The sequence below is a fragment of the Tachypleus tridentatus genome, chromosome 8, assembly GCF_004210375.1.
Source record: "Tachypleus tridentatus isolate NWPU-2018 chromosome 8, ASM421037v1, whole genome shotgun sequence".
Taxonomy (NCBI): domain Eukaryota; kingdom Metazoa; phylum Arthropoda; class Merostomata; order Xiphosura; family Limulidae; genus Tachypleus; species Tachypleus tridentatus.
Genome location: NC_134832.1, coordinates 130,200,795 through 130,219,471, shown reverse-complemented (window position 1 = coordinate 130,219,471; position 18,677 = coordinate 130,200,795). Strand labels below are relative to the sequence as shown.

Here is an 18,677-nt window from a genome sequence, read left to right as displayed (position 1 = left end):
AAAAGCGGCTGAAGAAACGGTATATGATAACACGTTTCATGTGAGACGACCACTTATTATCATTCTTCTTTGAAATATTTTCTTTTCCCCAGATATATACTTATTTCCTTTAAAACGTTATTGCTGATGGACTACTGATAATTATTGTTCTTAAACAAGTGTTAAAATAAACGTTATTTGATAATGTTGCGTGTGAAAGTGTGTGTGGGGATAATAGATAGCGTCAAAGAAATCAAATAACTCAGAATATAAAAAAAAAAAAATTCAAACATAAATCTTTACACGTTGGAGAAGATTGATATACGTAATGTAGCAAAGATGATCTCTATTAAGATAGAAAGCTATGGTAAACAAAGAGCCTAAAACAAAAGCTGTTAATGTAAGTGTATTATGAGTTGAGATTGCTGTTTTCCTTTCTCAATTGTTAATTCGCAATAAATTAAAATAAACGTTAAGACATATATTATCCATATTCTGATTATGTTTTATATTGTTTTTAAACACAGATTAATAAAATATTACATTTCGGGAAAGAAATAAACTATCTAGTCTATTTTTTTTTACATTGTAACTGAAAATGAAAGAGTGCGTGTTTGTTCATGTTTATATATATGAAGACAACTTTAAAGCACAGACTCTTTAATTCTCTCCCGTCACACCAAATATGCTCGCCCTTTCAGTAGCGGGGGCGTTATAATGATACAATCAATCCCACTCTTAGTTGGTAAAAGAGTAGCTCAAGAGTTGGATGTGGGTAGTGATGACTAGATGCCTTCCAACTAGTCTTACACTGCTAAATTATGGACGGCTAGCGCAGATAGCCCTCGTGTAGCTTTGTGCGAAATTCAAAAAACAAACAAAAAGAAACTATCTGTTCTCTAACTGAATATTTTATCGACGGTTTATGAAAAGCGAATTAATTCAAATTTTTGTGCAAAAGTTTTACAAACTTGCACCCAATATGAAGTCTTCTATCCGGTCTGGAACTGAATACTTTGTCAACGGTTCACGAGGTACAAATTACTTTTATGTTGATACACAGACACACTTCACTTGACGAGAATTCTAGCTAGCTCTATTCATTATACGTCAGTATTTTTCCGGCGAAAATATCTAACATCCTCGTAGAAATACTTACGCTCGAAGATAATTCACTGAAGTTTGTAATGTTCGAAATTTATAAACGTTCCTAATCAAATACCTGTAGTTTTCTGGTTAATAAGTGTTTGCCACAATTATAGTTTCCGAGACTTACGGCATATTGATAGTAGCTGAACGGTAATATTATAAAACTGTCTCTCTGCGTCTTGCGATAGCTTTAATACTCATGAGGCGAAGTTGTCGAAAATTCACTTGGCAACAATACTTGAAAATACGCTCGTGCTTTTGTAAAAAATATATTGTTGATTTTTACTCTCGAGAATCTTCAACAAATTTAGAGAACGAGCGGGACTTGTGCAATACACATTTAATAATATACATTACGTGCATTAAACTGAAACAAACGCAGATATTAAAATAAGTGTATAACAGTAATTCTGTTACAATCACCTTGTTTATTTTTTAATACCAATCTGTTTGGGTAACTTGCTTTGGTCAAAATTTAATGATAATTTAATCAAATATTGACTTTAAATGACATGACCTGTCCTGATGTAAGAAGATAGTAATGAGTTGATCAATAAAAATTAAAAACTGCATGTGGACTGAATATCGTAAAATTTATGCTAGTAATTTTTAAAAAATGCAAATATCATGGCTGATTAGAAATCAAGGAAGTCAGATATGGCTTCAAAGTACAAAAACCATCTTAACACCATGTGTGCGAATGCATATACGACAATTGAATGAGAAACAAGATAAATAAATATTGACTGATAGAATTGATACCTAGTTTAATACAATCAGATCAGAAATATAGTATACTTGTCAAAAAGTGCCGTGACATATTTTGCGACAATGTAAATATTACAATTTATTCAAAAGAACAAATATTGAATCAAAGCACCAGAATCTACTATGGATCCTGTTTTGACAATGCTATTTTAATGTTTTTTTTTTTTGCTGTTGTTGACGTTGTTGTTGAACGGGGCCTTTTAGATTATTTGACAAAGAATAATGCAACGTCCGATCCAATCAGCGACAACAAAAATCTGTTTTATTCCTCAAAGTTACATGGTTAGCATAACAAATATTCATTGTTAGGCCTAACTTCACAAATAAACTATGTCTGTACAGTTATTTTGCTCACTTGTTTAATTTCGTATCCCTATTTCTTGGTAAGCACAGATAGCCCATTGTATAACTTTATGTTTATCTTTAACCAAACAAACAATTGTTGGTCAGAACACAAACTCAGTATTCACAGAATTGAAATAATAAATTGACTAACAAACTCGTTAACTAACTTTAGCCTAATTTTCTTTCTACAATGCCCGACATGGCCAGATGGGTCAAGGCGTTTGACTCGTAATTCGAGGGTCGCGGGTTCGAATCCTCGTCGCACCAAAGATGTACGCCCTTTCAGCCGTGAGAGCGTTATAATGTGAAGGTTAATTCCATTATTTCGTTGGTAAAAGAGTAGCCCAAGAGTTGGCGGTGAGTGGTGATGACTAGCTTCCTTCCCTCTAGTCTTACACTGCAAAATTAGAGACGGCTAGCACAGACAGCCCTTGAGTAGCTTTGCGCCAAATTCAGAAACAAACAAACTTATTCTACACAGCTCAGTTTTTTTCTTAATATTACAGAAGTGTACGTAAACAAGAAAGGTAGTTGTTAACGATAGTATGCATATTATATTATACATGAGTATGTTGGTATAATATATAGGCAGATATGTTTACAGAATATATCAATGAACACGTGTCTAAAACAGATGTATAGGTACTTCGGTAGAGAATGTAGAAATTTACACGCATGGTGAAAACGTATTGGCTGTGACTAGGTAGGGCAGATAAATTGGTATGGCAGAATAACAGATACTTAATTATATACGTACAAAAGATAAGAAGTAAGACACGTAAGTGGAAGAGATAGGTATGTACAACTGAAAGGTAAGTATGTAAACTGGGCGAGGTTTTGTAGAGCAGACATACGGCATCATATCTTAGATTTTGTATCATTAGTCCGGTTTGACAGACACATGGGTAGAATCTCAGATTTTACGCCATTAAGATTAGGTAGAGTGTGTCATTAGGCGTTTAGAGTATATTACATGTAGGTATGACAATATTAACATGGCAAAAACAGCAACAATAGAAACAATGAACATATGGATCAGTTAATTATGTTGTCCTCCACAGTTCTGCGAAGAAACGACTACAATTCTTGATTTTTCTTTGTCCCTTACTGCCTACAATAACTTCCCTAATATAAGCTTATCACTTTCAGTTCGTTTTCTAGTGTGCTTTAGGCAGATGAGGCTTTGCTTGCTCTTCCTCTTTTATATCCCACCCACCAGAATATTTGCCAACCTTCCCTCAGACTTAATTATACTCTAAAACCAGCACACCTTTTTTTTACTGCCTGTATCCAACAGCCAACAGCTGTTTTTATACACATTCTGATATTTCTTTATTAGTTTTTATTCTAGGTAACCGATCTTTATCATTCTACTATAACTCAACATTACAAAATTATCGTGTGTTTTTTTTTATGATGACGAGAAACCCACTTGAAGTAAAAATGTATTCTCAAGGCGGCTGGTATGGGTATTAGTACTTTAAACAGAATAAAGTACAGAATAATATTTTGACTTTCTTAGATCATTTTCGGGTTAACGAAAAGAGTCTGACCTTTGCCACGAGGCACATGTCTCAGAGACGAAAGTGTAAACGGGTACGGGACTGTAGGGGGCGTTACAGTTGGATGTTAGGTTATTAATTAGTGTCGGTTTTAAGATGTTACTTTTATATTGGTTTGATTTTGGTTTTAGTTGCTGTATAAGTAGGGCTTCTTTGATTTTGCGTTTGTTTATATTTGTTTCCCTACTTAGTATCTTGGTATTTTCTATGGTTATGTTGTGTTTATTTAAGTCGTAGCAATTTTATAAATTATGTTGGTGTTATGTTTTCAGTGTAATTTTTTTACATAGTATGGACTTTAGTTTTGTACCTGTTTTTTGAATAAATTTGGTGTTTACTGGAATGTTGTGTTTGTTATAAGTTTTTTCCAAATGTTTGTTATTTTTTCGCTGATGTTAGGAATATATGGTATACAACAGTGTAAAGTTTTGTCGTTTATTGTATTTTAGGGTTTATTATTATTTGTTTGTTGTTGAGCTAGGTTAGTGCGTATAATTTTTTAACGTTTTTTTTTAGGAAATTTGTTGATGTTGATGAAGTGTTTTTTTTCAACCACGTTAACTCTTTACATCCCAACATTAAGTTCACCTGTGAACAGGAAGGAAACTAACCAAATAGCATTTCTTAACCTCAAGATCACCAGAACCAATACACAATTCAAAACAGAACTCCACAGAAAAATCACCCATACTGGACTATATATTCCCTGGGACCTCGTACATGAAGCAAAACAAAAACTCAACATATAAAGAAACCAAATAAACACAGCCACAAAACTATGTTCAGCTGATAAAATTAACGATGAAATCAATACAATAAAACAACACTTCATCAACATCAACAAATTTCCTTCAAAAACCATGGGAAAAAATTATACACACACACCTGGACCAACAATAAATCCCAAGATACAACAAACTACAAAACCTTATGCTGCTGCATACCATATATTTCTGACATCAGCGAAAAAATAACCAACATTTCGAAAAAAAATTATAACAAAACACAACATTCCAGTAAACACCAAATCTATTCAAACACAAGGTACAAAACTAAAGTCCATACTATGTAAAAAACTACCCTGACAAACACAACACCAACATTATTTATAAAATACAATGCAACATCTGCCACTGCTTCTGTATTGGAGAAACAAGTAGAAAAATGGAAACCAGATGCAAAGAATACACGAAAAACATCTTCACACGTTTTTGAACACTGCAAATCAAATAAACACAACACAACCATGAAAACACCCACATACTAAGTGGGAAGACAAATATAAATAAACGCAAAATCAAAGAAGTCCTACTTATGCAACAACTAAAATTAAAATTAAACCATTATAAAGGAACGCCTTATACCTATACCAATTAATAACCTAATATCTAACTGCAGTGCCCCCTACAATCCCGTACTCGTTTACACTTTAGTCCCTTAGACGTTTTCCCGGCAACGGTTAGTTGCAAACTCTCTTTGTTAACCTGAGATGACCTAAGAAGGTCGAAACGTTGTTCTGTACTTTATTTTAATTATAGCGCTAATACCCATACCAGCCGTCTTTGGAATACAAATTAATCTTTTTGTTTCAGCAGACTGAATCCACGTTTCCACCACATAAGGCAGAACTAACCACACGTAACATGAAAGATTATGTACTGTACATTTTAAGATAGTGTCAACGTCTGCTTTAGGAGTAAATGTATCTTCCTCGTAAGCAGAGTGATAAGCTGAATTTTCCAATTAAAATTTAATGACTGAGTGACGTAACATAATGTATGATATATAAGTAAGCGAATAGCTCACAGTTTGGTGTTTCTGGCTCGTTTTGCTGTCACACAAAAAGCTCTTTCAGCCAATTGATTTCTTATATACTTTAACAGACATCAAGAACAGTTATCTCTCATTCAATCTGCTGCTTCCGTCGACTCTTTTGTTTTCTTGAGAACATTGCGTTTGTAGCGACATTTAATCTTGTCAGAAGAATTACAAAGGATGCCCAGTGAAAGACATTAAAGTTATAATTTATCTTCTTAACTTTTCAGGTGAGCTAAATAAGTTTATAGATGATGTTCTATATTTTACAAAGTACTAAATAAAAAATGTTCGGACACAAGGATGTATAAATATATATTTACAAGTTCATAACTACTGTTAAGTTTTATTGTAACAAATAGAACACTTTTGATTTATATGTGTTTTTTTTGTGAAGTTTCAAACTACTATTTTGTTACTTTTGAGTAAAAAAATTAGTTTTTCTTTATGTTTTACAAGCATCATTGCTAACATGATGTAGGAGCACCCCCTCCAATGACACAGCATTATGCCTGCGAACTCACAACGCTAGAAATCGGTTTTCGATACCCGTGGTGGGCAGAACACAGATATCCCATTGTGTAGCTTTGTGCTTAACTACAAAAAAACAACAAAAAACAGACATGGTATAAGATGGACTTTGGTATCTGGAAGTGTAGTATGACTTTCTGGAATGTTTCAAACAAAAAGTTGAATATGAAGGTTAGACTATATAAGAACATGTGATTAAAATTATCAGAGTTCGGATTCACTATTTAGTCGGTAAAAAACTGTTCGATAACTATTTACATATTTCTATTGTTTAAACGTAGTATTCAAAACGAGTTATGTGGCTAAAGTGATACTGGTGTAGGCTAAGACGAAGATTATTTTCTGGTAAATTACGTTTTGGATTTGGGAAGTTTTAAAAAAGACGAACTTTAATACATTTATGTCATTTGTATTTCTCTAATAAATCAGTTTTTATTGGTAAACAAGCTGTAAGTCATTTCTCAACTCTAAAGCAATAATAAAAAAAGCTTGATAGACGTTAGTGTTCTTGTTTATTGCATCATAGTTTTGTCTACTGTATTAAACTTAAGATATAAATTGCGTTCTATGGCATCTTTTAACCATTTAGACAACTTGAGATTATTTGTTATAAATTGTACGTACATAATTAAGTATTTGTTATTCTGCCATACCAATTTATATGCCCTACCTAGTCACAGCCAATACGTTTTCACCATGCGTGTAAATTTCTACATTCTCTACGGAAGAACCTATACATCTGTTTTAGACACGTGTTCATTGATATATTCTGTAAACATATCTGCCTATATATTACACCAACATACTCATGTATAATATAATATGCATACTATCGTTAACAACTACCTTTCTTGTTTGTGTACACTTCTGTAATATTAAGACAAAAACTGAACTGTGTAAAAAGAGTTTGTTTGTTTGTTTGTTTCTGAATTTCGCGCAAAGCTACTCGGGGCTATCTGTGCTAGCCGTCTCTAATTCTGCAGTGTAAGACTAGAGGGAAGGCAGCTAGTCATCACCACTCACCGCCAACTCTTAGGAGAAATAGTGAAATTGACCGTCACATTATAATGCTCCCACGGCTGAAAGAGCGAGCATGTTTGTTGCGACGGAGATTCGAAGCCGCGACCCTCAGCTTATGAGTCGAGTGCCTCAACGATCTAGCCACGCCAGACTCCTTAGGAAGCTCCACCTAACGTTGTGATATTTGATTAAGAATCCTAATGATTTTATGATACTTAGTACTTGTTTTATTTTAATTGTTTAAAGGCCAGAAGACGAACTTTTTTTTTGTTTCCTCAATGTCTTCCAGTAGACAGGGTTTTGGGAAGATGTGTAGTAAACAAACACCATTTTGATTGGCAAAACTTTTCCCGGATTATTTACATATGTGTCTTAATTGTAAAGCTACATAATGGGTTATCTGTGTTATTCCAGGTGCAGGGATCGAACCAAATATTTTATAGCGATAATCTCTCAAGCGTACCGCTGAATCACCAGAGGTAAGCTAATTATATGAAATAATTTGGAAATTTAACGATGAAAGAATTATGTTAGTGGACACTTGTATTTATACAACACATCGCACACGTGACATATACTGTGAAACCACATTGTGTCTCAAAGCTCTGAATTGTAGATTGTTAAAATTTCAATGAATTCCATTGAGAATATGTTTTTATAACCTATTTACCTTTCTCATATGAGAATTAACTAGAGATAATAGAATTTAGCGAATAGTTTTGGGGTTGAAGATGTTTTTTTCTGAACAAAATGTTACCTATTTTACCTCTTCGTTCAGTTAAAGTTAACTGATTATAAACACTAGTTTAAAGAAGTTTAAGGGTTAGGTTAAAATTGTGATTATCACAGATATAACTATTTTTCAAAGAAATAAATCTAAAATTCATCTAAAAATTACACAGCTTTGTAAGTTATTAACAGACAAGAAAATACATTATTAAAATATTATTTCATATTTTAATTCTTCGCCATTCTTATAATTACAATATTGTTATGGTGTGTACGCTTTTACAAGTTTACCATGACAACCGTTATTCTTGTATTAAATGACTTATATAAATAGCGTTGTGACCACTTCTGTTTCTGTTGTATCTCAACCGAGCTGAAGAGTTTCGGATTGAGCGAAACACGTCACCAAAAACCAATCAAAACTTACGAGTCTGTGAATAATACTTGGAATATATATATATGTGTGTGTGTTTTCAATAGATAATTCTAGACTAAGGAGAAACAAAACCTATTGACATTTAAAATATTTATTTTTGTTTAAAGTTAAGCACAAAGCAATACAATGAGCTATCTGTGCTCTGACCACCATAAGTATCGAAACCTGGTTTATAACATTGTAAGTCCGCAGACATGCAACTTGGGGCTATTTTCAATAATACCCCTCCCGTGGCTCAGTGCTAAGTCTGAAGGCTCAACATGGACGAGTTTCGATACCCGTGGCTGGCACACTACAAATAGTGCATTGTATATTGTATAGCTTTGTGCTTAACAGTAAACAAAATTACCAAGAAAAACATGCTCGAGGTTATTACTTTTAGTTAACATGATCCAGATCATCTCATGTTTAATTATTTAGTCATTTCATATTATGTTTAAAATCACTCCATTTTTTACATATTTTAAAGTGATCATTATTATCTTTTTATTCCTTTGCTAAGCATCTCGGTCACGTATTATAAACTATTGAATAGTTAGGCTGATTCTTTTAATGAAACTAACTTATATATAATGAAGTTAGTATAACTGAAGGACAAGCTTCATTAACGTAGAAGTACCTTTAAGCCTTAGTAGGCCAGCTGATGCGTTCAGGTGGTCATCACTACATCCGTAATTTATTATACAGTCAGTTTTTATTATACTATTTATTATCCAGCTAATTATGCCTCATTGGCCATCGTTGCATCTGGAATTTATTATCCAGTCATTTAAAGTGTCCAGCTCATTCTTACTGCATAGGGGAAAGTATTTATTGTTTATACACAACATATGTCTAACTGGTCAAAACTGCACCAAAAATTTAATTCTCAGTCAGTTCGTTTATCCACCTGATCGTTACAGAGAACTGATGTTTTGCCATCATTTTTTATGTCCAACTGGCCGTAACTGCCCTAAGAATTAACATCAACTAATCAGATTTTTTTTTCTATCTTTATACCAGTGTACTGAGGAGTAACATATGTCAATTACTGTAGATCTTTCGACTGTCCGTTAATCAACTTTGAAGTAATGTTATTAAGTTATTGTATGCGTTCAAGTGTTCTTTGCTGCATTGTGAATAATTATAGTTATGTGAGTTTAAAAACAAACTTGGCCCTCAATAAAAAAAAAACTAGTGTTATTTATTCACTCAATTTTTACATGTAGTCGGTCATCAGTGGATTATAAACTGTAAGTTTGTAGTTAGTATTTACAGTCGATATTCAACTGGTTGTTACTACAACGTAAACTTGAGTCGTTGATTTTGCCTCATTCTTCATCTAATAATCAGTATCACCAAATTCAGTGTCATTCAGTCTTTTGCTAAGAGTAAATCACGCGATCGAAGTTAGACTTTCTAACTTATTTCACTTGGAAAACTTTAAAGAGATTCAAAAACTATATTATTCGTTATAGTGAGCTAGCTATTTCTTCTCTTTAAGTTTTCCGACAAATATTACGTATCTTTCCAATATTAATCATTTTATGGATTATACCTCAGTGTTTAAAGAGCGTACTGTATTTGTCGCAGATATTACTGAGATGTTTCACTGATGTGATGCATTAAATATGTAATATTGAAAAAAGTTTCCTTTTCTTTTTAAGCTAAAAATATATCACGAGGGAAACCCTAGTCTCCAATGGCAGAGCTCCTATGATTTCAGTTTTCCTCTACAGCCTTCATAAACTATTTTTTTATTTACTCTGTCTGAGTAGTTCTTTTTATTTTCCACATCCTCATTTAGTACATTAATCTTCAACCTTCATCCATCTTCTGTTTTATTTTCTTAGCCTACTTTACTTTCCATCTGAATACATTACATTTTACTCCATGGCGTGGCTGTAACGTACCGTGACATTAGTGATAAATCTCGGGATAAGGTTATTTGCTAGTGAAAGAGGTTATGATGGGTGCAAACACAGGAACACAAGTTTTGTGATCAAAGCACTTAAACTTACACATGCGCAGCATAAAGAAGACTAAATAAATAGCAAAAGAAAGGTTAATGTCGTATGAAAAGTAAACAGTCTGATTTTAGCATAATAAGTTGAAGAATAGGGATATACTGTGTTAACTATATGTTTATCTAACATTAGGTTTATATCAAAATGTCAAGTGTAATCCAATTATGCAATACGGCAATCAATATCCCGTGTAAAAGTACGGTAGAAAATATCAGCTCATTATGAAAGCATACTCTTCTTACATGTTATGTGATATGTTTTCTTTACATTCTATATGATTCTACATACGATATCTACAGCTACGACGGAAAATTAGGAAAATAATTTATCAATATAGTACTGAGTTTTAAGATGGTTTCAAATATTTATGTTTTACAACTACGGTATTGTGTTAATTTGGAAAGAGCGTATACAGCCCTCATCAAGTTAAAAAATAAAACATAAATTGGATATAGAATTACAACTAAGTAACCTAGCTTTCTCTTACACATGAAAACACTCTAAACATTACTGATGAATGTTATGATAATAAAAAAGTGTTAATAAAAAACACGTTTTTGTGTGAATAACAGTAACACCTTCGGCGTGATATCTCTTTCTGTAGGAAAAAAAACAAGAAAGGTTTACATGGCAACCTCTATTTAAATCTGAGTGTTTTGTTATAGCAAAGCTATATCCGGCTATCCGCTGCGTTCACCGACAGGAATCAAACTCCTGATTTTAGCGTTATAAACACGAGACTTCTCGCTGTCCCACTGGACTCTTAATTTTGACTGAAAAAAAACTCTCTTAGTGTTGTAAATAATACCTATAAAAACTCAGTTACGTCAAATACGTTTAATCCAGATTTAATAACAAAAATGTAAAAAGCTTACATTTTTTGAATGAAAAAGTAATAAACATCATCGTTAGCCATTTTTTAATTATTTAAAGACGACGATTACCGAAACGTAAAAAACTACCGATATATATTACGTATTTCAATTTCTTACCTAACAAATGTCCAAGTAAAAAAAAAAGACGATCCTAGAATTATGACCACATCTACAATTATGTCTTACTCTTATTTTAATACGCGAAGCCCTTCTTCAATGAATAGGCCCGGCATGGCCAGATGGTTAAGGCACTCGACTTGTAATCTGAGGGTCGCGGGTTCGAATCCCTATCACACCAAACATGCTCGCCCTTTAAACCGTGGAAGCGTTCTAATGTAACGGTCAATCCCACTATTCGTAGCCCAAGAGTTGTCGGTGGGTGGTGGTGACTAGCTGCCTTCCCTCTAGTCTTCCACTGCTAAACTAGGGACTAGCGCAGGTAGCCCTCGTGTAGCTTTGCGCGAAATTCAAAACAAACCAAACTAATCTTCAATGAATATATGGAAATACAAAGCGTCGCAATTTTATAAAGAAACTCTCAGAACGGCTGGCATGTGTATCAACACTTTTATTGATGAAGATGACCTAGAAAAGTCGAAACGTTGTTCTCTGTTTATCAATAAAAGTGTTAATACCCATACCAGTCGTTCTGAGATACATTTTTATTCAAGTGGATTTCTCGTCATCAAGAATTTATCAAAAAACGTTAAAAATGTTCTACACTACACAATAATCTTATATTTTAAGAGCTGTATTGTACGTTTTTTTTACCATGTAATGTACAAACTTGACTAAATAAATTATACGTTTTGTGTAACCACTTAAAGTTGTGTACTTTTAAATTCGGATGATCGTGTGTGGATATTTAATGGTTTATTTCTTTAATAATTTTCGTGCAAAGCTGTCCAAGAACAATCTGCGCATATACTAAGTGCAAGGCAGAGAGTCAACATCACCCACCGCCAACTCTGAGGCTACTTTTGCCCGAGGGAATAAAGAAATATCATTGTCACTCTTCATAGCGTTTGGTTTGGTTTGTTTTGAATTTCGCACAAAACTTCCCAAGGGCTATCTGCATTAGCCGTCCATAATTTAGCAGTGTAAAACTAGAGGGAAAGCAGCTCGTCATTTTCACTCACCGCCAACTCTTGGGCTACTCTTTTACCAACAAATAGTGGGATTAAGCGTCACATTATAACACCCCCACGGCTGAAAGGACGAGCATGTTTGGTATAACGGGGATTTAAACCCGTGAGCCTAAGATTACGAGTTGAGTACCTTAACCACTTGGCCATGCCGGGCCCTTCGTAGCTTACCAATGGCCTCAGTGTGCGAAGCAAGGTATTGCGAGGTAACGGGACGCGAATCAAAACTCTCAAATTTACATTCCAGACACTTTATACCAGAGTTATTGAGCAAGATGAAGAAATTAGTGTTTGAGTATCTTGTGGAAAAAAAAACGATGATTTTCTTTAGCACTTCATTAGATATACGTTTGACTGATTGATCGGTAATGTATGGCGCAAAACAACGTGGCTATCTGCGCCAAAAAGGTTGTAAAGATACAAAGATAAAAAAATTATAGAGTATAAAAATAACTAAAATTAAAATGCTTCAAAACAAAGTAAAAACTTAAACAGAATTAGAAATTTAAAAACGTATTTAAGTTGATCAATGTAACTAACCATCGCCAATGACACTGTTTAAAGTGAGGGGTGAACCCGGGGAAAAGATGTGTTGAAAATGGTGCTGCCATACACGGTCGTAACGACAGCAAGACTGCTAAACGTGGGTAGTTAGTTGTGACTTAAGTGTCACAAAGGACAAACATTGGTGAATGACACCCAGATAAAATAAACAATGAGTTAAACACTGTAACCAATGCGTAGTGTAGCTAGGACAACTTCCTCCTTCCAGTCAAAGAGCAACAGAAGGTTCAATCTGGAAAAGCTTGTAATCACGTTGCTCTCTCCCAGTGGACGGGCAACAGACGCGAAGCCGAACCTTCAAAAGAATAACGTGGTCCATATATATGGAAAAGGCATGGGCACCAGAACAGATGGACTTATCCAGGTATCCAGTAAACCTGAATATTAATAAAAGATGAAGAAAAATGGGCCAGGTGTTGTTAAATATCGATGAGAACAGGGTGAGTACTAACATGAAGTGATTCCAAGGCCAGTCGAGTAGTATGAGTTTGCGTACATAGTACAATTGGTGTGTTGTGTAGCTTCTACATGATCCAGGGCAAGAGATATGGCATATAACTTGGCAGTGAACACAGAAACTGTAGAGGGAATCCTGTTTGCAACAACTAAATCACAAGTGGCAAAGGCAGGTGGATATAAATGTCAAAATCAGAATGTTGGTAGGAAATACATAATTCCTTATTTACAAATAGAGATACGTTGCATTACAGAAACTTCCTTGGTTTGAGAAACCAGTGATATCTTCGACTCGAGGACGTTCTCCAAGTCCCTCTCAACACTAACTCCTCTTGAGGTATTCAAAATAATATGAGAAGTAATTTCAATAGGTATAACGCCTTTAAATTTAAAAGAAGCTTATTGTCTTTCGGGATAGATGTTTCCACCAAGATGCTTTCAGAATGTAGCTTCTTAATTGATTTTGGAGAGCCAGCCAGACCCTCTAATCCATTCTGGATAACAAAAGGGAGACACTTGTCCTAAAGGTTTGTCTGTAAAGAATGTAATATGATAAAACGAGGTACAGGTGCAGAATGGGGTTCAGAGTCTTCAAGACGTGGTCGTTTACCAATTAGTTTTGTTTTTGGAAGACTTGGGGGATTCATAAGGGAATGATGAAGATTCACTGCAAAGCTGAACATACAACCGTTGAGTCCTACTAGAAGATGTAATACAGTACCAAACATGGACAATGCAGCAACACCAGGGCTTGGTGAACACCATACCTAAACATCAGAATGTCCAACACTGATACTCAGTTAACCCTAGCCCAATAGAACCAGCCAATTAACCCTGGTGGGGTCTACCCCAAGACCTCCCGTATACAGGAAATGAAGGTCAAAGTGGTGTATTGAGGTTGGACACCTCAACCACTAGGATCCTCTCCTACCCTTCACGGGTTCCGGCACATGGCAAACTCGTGGGTGAATATTCAGACCATAGAGAACGTTAACTGAAAATACAGAACTTTCCGTCGGAGATCATCTCATCACGTACAGGAATTCACCTCTTGGAGTAGAAAGAAATAATCACAAGTTAGATATTGTATTGTATTTATTCTGAGTAAAATATGATGATTATAAATATCAATCTCTTTAATTATACGTACTGTTTCGACCTAATATTAGTTTATGATGCTAATTGTCAGATAAGTATCAAATAACATTTCAGAGTGTTGGCTTGAAAACTGTATATATTATTTTACGACAGGCGTAGTTAATGCCTTAAGCATTTTGAGTAACAGTAACATTTAACTTGTTGATTGTTGCCTGTAAAAATTACTGGTGGTTAATTGTTTAATGCTTTCAATTGTGTAAAAGCAGCTATTTTATCAACGTCCTGATGTTTTTATTTTATTTTGTGATCAGATTCAAATACTTGAAGAACAGTTTCATTAGGGAAGTAGCAATTATTGTTCTATCTCCTTTCTGAAAAAAAAGTGAGAAACCCTTTATGAATAGATCACTCATTGATAATTGTTTCCTTTCTTGAGAATGTGAGATAATATAATGATCAATCACTGATAATTTCTTCATAAGTATGTATTAAGAAAGAAGATTTTTAAAGGTTGGTAATGTTTTACATCAGGCCACCCCTCTAAATTACTTGGGTTTTATTTATCTGATTTTTATGTCATATGCCATCCTTATAGGCTGGATCGGTTTTACTGGTCATTTTTTACTTCGGTTAAACTAAAATAGTCGCAGAAAATAAAGAAGAGTTAAAAACATTTTAATATGACTTCTTATCTGAAGAAGTTCCAAGGTTAAATAATTTTACCAACTCTTACAATAAAATATTATTGTCAGCAGATTTTAACAATATCGTCCTCTTTTGGTTCCGATTAAACTTAAGATGCTAAAGGGTTTACTATAGATGATTGATGATACTTATAAATAACAATCTAACCGAGAAGAGTGGGTCGTGATGAAGGATGGATAGAACGTTTAAACAGTTTCTTTCTTCCCAGAAACCAACGAAAAGAAAAGAAAACAAGTTTTGCTTCGTGAGCGATCTTGCGAAATTGTGTTTTGAGACAAATGATCTGTTTGATAGTTTCGAGATAAGTTGCACTTTACTGCTGGTTCTCATTGTGAATAGTCTTATATAACATATATACAAAGGCTAATATTTTTTAGTACCATTGAAATGACTGAACTGTAAGTCTAATTATCCTTCTATAGTTTTGGAATATCTTGGTTCTGAAGCTAATTATCCTTTTGTAGTCTTGAAGTAGCAAGTTTCATTTCTAGTTATCCTTATGAATGGTCATGAAGTTGTTTGGATTTTTGAACTACTTATTCGTGAATAGCCTTGGAGTAACTGGGTTTTAAGCTTGGTTATTCTTGAATAGTTTTGGGAATAATGGGTTGTAAGGCTAGCTGTTGTTGTATAATTTGGGATAAATGAATTGTAAAGATAGTTATTATTGTAAATAGTGTTGGAGTAATTGGATTGTAAGGCAAGTTATCATTGTGAATGGTTTGTTACTACTTGAGTTGTAGGGCTAATTGTCCTTATAAATAATCACGAGTAGCGAGGTCGTAAGTCTTATGGATAGTCTGGTATAAAAAATGTTTCTCTTAACTGTTAATCCTACTAAAATATATTAAATATATTGTATGGAAAGACTAGTAACTCTGCAAGGCGTTGTAATGTCCCATTTTCTTCTGAATTGACTAGGATAAAGTACATAGTTTGATTTCAGCATATCCCTGCTGCCGACATATGAGTTAATTATGTAGAATATACCTGGCTTGTATAAATATCCAGATGTTACTTATGGCTAAACTGTGATCGATCATTGACGTACATTGTCTTGTTACTGTTAGCTATTTATTTATTTTTAACTGAGTCACAATAAAAGCAGTAAAATGCTGATGGGCCACGTTTAATGTGATTGGTCATCTCGTTAAATCACATTATATTTCTGCTGGTTATAAAATACAGAAGACTTTATACACACTGCTATTCTTACCTCAGTTTTCCGCTTGTTGAACTTAAGATGGTCATCACCGTTTTCTTACCAATAGTTTTAAAATGTGGAAGTATTTGTACACATTGGTATTTTATCCCTTACTTTTCCGACTGAGTCACATTAAAAGGAATCTCGTGCTGAGCTTTATGTTCAGATGATAACTATATCGTGCGAGGAAGATGAACTTCAGTGTAGAAACTGTAGTAGAGTAAACTTTATGTATTTCACATTCCTAAGACATTTTCACTCAAGTTTTATTTGGTCGCTAGTCGCAAGACTGTACATTTCATCACATTCAGCATTTGAAACATCAAAAGTACATTGCAATATGAAAGAAGGATATTGGTAACAAATCACGTTATGTAATACTAAACGTTCCATTGGTTTTCCTTTGTCAACACCAGCAGCAATGCACGTATTATCTTTGTTTTATGAGTCGCCAGAAAGACAAGTATGTATATATATATTATAAAATAGACCGTTTTGATATGGTTAGGGGAATTTTATTATAAGAAGTTTGTGATGGTTTTATGATTCGGGTAAGCTAGTTTTATGAATCACTTCTTCAATACGTTAAGATTTAACTGACGATCAGGTGAAGATATTTTCATCGTGATATCATTCTAATTATCCGACATCAAGAATATTATAGATATTTTTTTACTTGTGTGGTTCATGACACTTTTTATAATACATTATAAATGTTGTTTGAAAGTTTTCCAGACCTAACTTTCATAACAGTTTTAGTATATGAGTGCGTGTGTTAAAAACAAGACTCTGCAGACCCAGATAAAAGCTAGACTGAGCGAAGTTCTTTATTGCGTTAAAATTTCATTTCAACATACATGTTAAATTTATCTTTACCAGAGGTTAATTTTACAATTCATCTTTAAAGGAAATATTTGTATGCTATCAAGTTAAGATCATTACGTCGAACCCAGTGAAAAGTGAACGATTTTTGAAACTTGTATTAGACCGCTTGAAAACAAATAGTTCTCCCAGGGTCATATTTTGATACATTTCTGTGTAAAAGAGAATTTTAATGAGCAACAATCGTATTTATAAAACATATTTAGCAACTTATGATTATCTATAGAAATACTTGAATATAAATAATAAAGGTTGTCGAATATATGTCCTTGAATCTGAAGATCGCGGTCTGAGACCATATTGGATAGCTTTTTGATTCGAGGTGACCCACCATGATCAGAATAAGATTTTTAAGATTAGACTATGAGCCAAAAAAAAGACAATTTTCTCATAATTTTATTGTTTCCAGTCACTTGGTAGAAACGAAATGTTTCAGTTTAGTAGTTTATATCTTAATATTAATATTGGCATTAGCTTCAGTTTAACTGTTTTATCTTTTAACTTTAAAAACAATCTTTAATTTTAGTAGAATAATTGTTTCAAGCTTTACTTCTATCTCAACTCCATACATTTAATCAGAACTAAACTTATCGTGCTACACTTCAAATGCAGATTTCAAGGAGGGGCAGGTATGGCCAGGTGGTTAGGGCGCTTTATTCGCCATCTGAGAATCATGGGCTCGAATCCTCGTCCCATCAAACATGCTCGCACTTTCAACCGTTGGGGTGTTATAATGTTACTGTTAATCCCAATATTCATTTGTGAAAGAGTAGCCCAAGAGTTGGCGGTTGGTGGTGATGACTAGCTGCCTTCCCTCTAGTCTTAAACTGCTAAATTAGGGACGGCTAGCACAGATAGACCTCGTGTAGCTTTGCGCGAAATTCAAACCAAAACAAACAGATTCCAAGGGAAAGTTTATGCAAGTCTCACTAAAACATGCAAAGATTCTCACTTCTGGTTCTTTACACAATGAATTTTTATAGGACAAAAGAGTTGGTAAAAGCGTTTTCAGTTTCATTATGTGTTTAGTTGGTTTTCTTTGTATTTTGTTAATCAGTGTTTAACAAGAATATCTCCACTTTTGAGCTGAAAAAAACAAAAAACTATAAGACCATACCAAAAAATAACGCCTTTACACTTGACGTTTTGAATGGTCATAGAAATTGTTGCAACTGTTTCTTTATGACTCAAAACAAAGGAGTCAGAAAGATCCTTTTCCTAACTTATTCTACCACCAGGCCACGACATGAACTTCTTCATATGAAGACTTGCTCTAATAGTAGAGGATTTGCGTGAAAAAGTAATCTAACATAGTTACTTACCATGAAATTGCTAAAATCACTTAAATATATGACTTACTAGCGTTAAAAAAGTTATTAGGTTTAAGAAGATTATCAGAAGTCAAAGG

The 18,677-nt window shown here is 33.9% G+C and overlaps 1 protein-coding gene across 1 annotated transcript in view; it reads left to right on the top strand.

Moving 5' to 3' along the window:
- The window catches only part of LOC143223485 (protein still life, isoform SIF type 1-like), a 422,725-nt gene that overhangs the window by 38,735 nt on the left and 365,313 nt on the right, over positions 1-18,677 (top strand). Inside the window, exon 2 of the mRNA XM_076451534.1 lies at positions 7,584-7,648. The gene's annotated coding sequence lies outside the window, so the exon portion shown is untranslated. The remainder of the gene's footprint in view (positions 1-7,583; positions 7,649-18,677) is intronic.